This window comes from Megascapheus bottae, chromosome 17 (assembly GCF_031878675.1).
Source record: "Megascapheus bottae isolate mThoBot1 chromosome 17, mThoBot2.hap1, whole genome shotgun sequence".
NCBI classification, from domain to species: Eukaryota; Metazoa; Chordata; class Mammalia; order Rodentia; family Geomyidae; genus Megascapheus; species Megascapheus bottae.
Window position 1 is genome coordinate 37,435,548 of NC_143525.1, and position 4,564 is coordinate 37,440,111.

Consider the following 4,564-nt stretch of genomic DNA (forward strand, 5'->3'; position numbering starts at 1 on the left):
TTTCCTCGATATAAACTTTAATTCTCAGATCCAGCATGATATTGTATCTGAAGCTGATATGTGTGACACTGGAATTAAATCGCTTAGCACAATTTGAGTGATAGGGAAGGAAGCAGTAGTCTGTTTTTTTAAAAAAAATGGACTGGCCTGATGAATGTAACTGTAATCCCTCTATACATTATCACAACAATAAAAAAAAATGGGTTGGGCACCAGTGGCTCGCACCTGTAATCCTAGCTATTCAGAAGAATGAAATGTAGAGGATTTCTGCTTAAAGCCATACTACAGACTTGACTCTAGTGGTACAGTACTAGCTGCAAACAAAAAAGCTAAAAGCACAAGGCTTTGCATTCCAGTCCCAATACTGACAAAAAAAATTAAAAATAAGAGGAAACATATTGGTAATGACTGCATTGCAAAGTTTATGGTTTCCTTTTAACATGAGTTTGTTAAAACATGCTTTTACTTTAAAAGGATAATAGCCAGAGGCTGGGAGTTTGGCCTAGTGGTAGAGTGCTTGTCTAGCATGCACAAAGACGGGGGTTTGACTCCTCTGTACCACATACACAGAAAAAGCTAGAAGTGGGGCTGTGGCTCAAGTGGTAGAACTCTACCCTTGAGAAAGCCCAAGGACAGTGCTCAGGCCCTGAGTTCAAGCCTCAGAACTGGCAACAAAACAAAAGGCTAATAGCCAGCTGGACACTGATGGTTCATATCTGTAATCCTAGCTCCTCACCAGATAGAGATATGAGAACCAACCATTGAAGACAGATCAATCTGGGAGTCACATCTCCTATTAACCAACAAAAAGCCAGAACTGGAGATGTGACTTAAATGGAAGAGTGCCAACCTTCAGCGAAAAAGTTGAAATACAGTGCCTAGGCCTTCCTGAGTTCAAGTCTCACTAATGGCACACACACACACACACACACACACACACACACACACACACACACACACACGAGGATTCTAGGTTTTCTCTCAGTATCCTCTTTTAAATTTTCGTGATGCTGAGGCTTGAACTCAGAACCTCATGCATGCTACGCAAGTATTCTACCACTGAGCCACATCATCAGCACATCACTATCTTATGTGTTTTCACTCATTTATTTTTATCATCAAAAAAATTTTTTTTTGTGGATCATGGGGCTTGAACTCAGCCTGGGAGCCATCCCTAAGCTCTTCAGCCCAAGGCTACTGCCCTACCCTTGAGCAAAGCCCCACTTCCCCTTTTCTAGAAGTTAATCAGAAATAAGGGTCTCAGGTCCTTTTGTGCCTGGGCTGGCTCTGAACCTTGATCCTCAGAGTTCTTGAACCTTAATCCTCAGATCTTAGCCTCCTGAGTAGCTAGGATTACAGGTGTGAGCCCCCTTGCACAGCTATCATTCAAATTTTCTTAAACCCATCCTGTACTTACCTTGGATTCCCATCTTCTGTTTGTTAGTCCTCAGATATCACAAAACTCTGGGATATAGTTCAGTAGTAGAACTATGCTTCCAGGTCCCATATCTTAACAAAAACAAAGGAGCAAGAAAACAACAACAAAAACCCCAAGTCCAAAACAAACCCCTAGTCCTACCTGTAGCTAAATGTAACCTGATATCTGCTCCATTACTTGAATTTGTCTTCTCTCTAGGGAATTGCATAGCTTACTGGGTAGAAAAGCTGAGATCTAAGGAAGGAGGTCCAAAGCCAGCCGAGGCATTAAAGACCATGAGACCCTTATTTCCAATTAATCACTAGAAAACCAGAAGTGGCACTGTGGTTCAAGGGGGTAAGGTGGTAGCCTTGAGCTGAAGAGCTCAGGGACAGTGCTCAGCCCCAGAGTCCAAGCCCCATGACCAACCAAAAAAAAAACCAAAAACCTATTGAACTGAATTGTCTGAAGACCTTTTTTTGTTTTTGTTTGTTTTTGCCAGTCCTGGGTCTTGAACTCAGGACTTGAGCGCTATTCTTGGTCATTTGCAAAGATAGAGCTCTACCACTAAGCCACAGCACTGGCTTTTTCTGTGTATATGGTACTGAGGAATTGAACCTGGCTCTTTGTGCATGCTAGGCAAGCACTCTACCACTAGGCTAAACTCCTGGCCCCTTATTATTACTATTTTTTATTTAGTTTGGTGCTGAGGTTTGAACCTAGGGAATTGCACATGCTAGGCAATTGTTCTACTACAGAGCTATGTATGTCCTTAGCCCTGAGCTCTTATGTAATTTTTTTTTTAATTTAGAGATGCCCAGTAAATGGTGTGTACATAGGTATAGATTTCAGCAGGGAGACGTGGGTTGGTAGTCCAGACTTAGCAATCATCAGCAAAAAGTGCTAGGTGAAGTCACAGGAACAGAAGAGATAACCCCCATGAGAGTCTGTAAGTGCTGACAGAAGACATCCAGACAGAACCCTGGAGAACACTCAACATTCCAATGATGGACAGAAGAGAAAGCCTGGAAGGAGTCTGAAGAGGAGTAACTAGAGTTGTAGGAGGAAAAGCAAAGGAGTAGGAGGGATTGGTGATAAAGGAATGACTCACAGACTTATGCAGCAGATGGGGCAAAGAAGAAAGGATTAAAATGTAGAAAATGAGTTTAACCTGGAGGAGATTCTAGTGACCTTGGGGAGGAAAGTTCAGGTGGAGTGGTGAGAAAGGGCAGTCAGACTGCCTTAGTCATTTGAGTTGCTACAACAAAATACCCTAACTTGGCTGGTTTATAAGCAAGAGAAATTTCTCAGTTCTGGAAGTGACAAGTCCAAGATCAGGCTGGCAGCATGGTTAGGTTCTCACTGTGTCCTCACATGACTTGGCTGAAGGGGCAAAACAGTGCTTCTGGGCTGGTGTGTGTGGGGGGGTGCACACACATAAACTACATCCTAAAAGCAAACATATATACACATATTACATACACACATATATGTATACACACATATACACTCACACACACATACACACAGAGCAGATGTCTGTTAAATTGGGTTGCTGGCATCTGGGAACAGGAAGATAAATAGGAAATGGCACCTGACCTTAAAGAATGTTCATTTTAGGGCCAGGAGTTTGGCCTAGTGGTTAAAGTGCTTGCCTAGCATGCATGAAGACCCGGGTTCGATTCCTCGGTACCACATACATAGAAAAAAGCCGGAAGTGGTACTGAGGCTCAAGTGGTAGAGCTCTAGCCTTGAGAAAGTCCAAGGACAGTGCTCAGGCCCTGAGCTCAAGCCTAGGACTGGCAAAAAAAAAAAAAAAAGAATGCATTTTAAAGGAAGAGATTGATTGCAGTATCATATGACAAAATGCAAAACGAGCAAGGATGTTTAAGATCAAAATAATAACATAAAGAAGAGGCTGATCTATGGTGTGCAGCAGGTGGAAGATAAAGGTACAGGTTGAATTCTTGGAGTTGGTGAAACTTTGGCTGTGAGTTGAAGTTGGGTGGGAGTTGGTGGGCGGGAGAAGCTTGCTCCATGCCAGGTTATGTGGGAAGCTGGGATGTCTTTTTCTCCACAATGCCTGAATGAATCTAGTGTTCGGGCCTACTGTAACAATGTAGATTGTCTTACATTGTATCAATTTATTCAGCCTTCATAGAAACAAACATTCTGTTTCGCAAAGGAGGAACCCTCCCTCCAGAGTGATGGAGCTGGGAATCACACGCAGGCAATCTGACTCTTGACACCATATCCTCAATCCCCACTCCAAACTTTTTTTTTTTTCCCATGCATTAAGCATGCCTTCTGACCTAGAACGACAACCCTCCATATCCTCCAGGGATTACTTCCTTCATTAATGCAGTCTAAGCTGCTTCTCCAGGGTTTCGAATTTAGCTTCCAGCACAAATACCACGCACACACCAGACATGTTTGCACATTCAGCTAGTTTATTTACATCTTGTGTAGGTACTGGGGTTGAAAACTCAGGGCCTGGGTGCTGTCCCTTGGCTTTTTCTTTCAAGGTTAGTGTGCTGTACCACGTGAGCCACAGCTCCATTTCTGGCTTTTTTTCTTTTCTGGTAGTTTATAGGCGTGGAGTCTCACAGACTTTCCTGTCCGGGGCTGGCTCGGAACTGCGATTCTCAGATCCCCGCCTCCTGAGTAGGTAGGGTTAACTGGCAGGAGGCCTCAGGGCTAAAGCCCTCAACTCCACGTGGCCCTGACCCCTGGATCTCCCACCCAGTCCATCAGGGAATCCGGACAAAGCCAGGTCGAGCCGCAGAGCCAGAAGGAAAATGGAGGCGGAACAGCGACTCCGACCATCTCGTCGGCCCCGCCGTTGACGGCGGCGTGGGCACCACGAGTCTTTTGTTCGAGTCGGGGCGGTGTCCCAGACGTCCCGGCAGGGTTGAAAAAGCCCGGGCGCTGCGGCGGTGCAGCGGGCGGAGGCCCGGGCGGCGCCTCCCGGGCTGGGGGCGGAGCCCCGCGTTCCCCACGCCCCGCCCCCCGCCTCGCCAGCCCCGCCCCCGCGCCGGCCGAGCCGCCCGGAGCCGCCCGAGCCGCGGGAGCCACCCTGGCCTGGGCGTGTCCCCGCGGGCGCACGGCACGCTGGGAAGGCGCCCGCGCGGCGCCATTTTGTCTTCT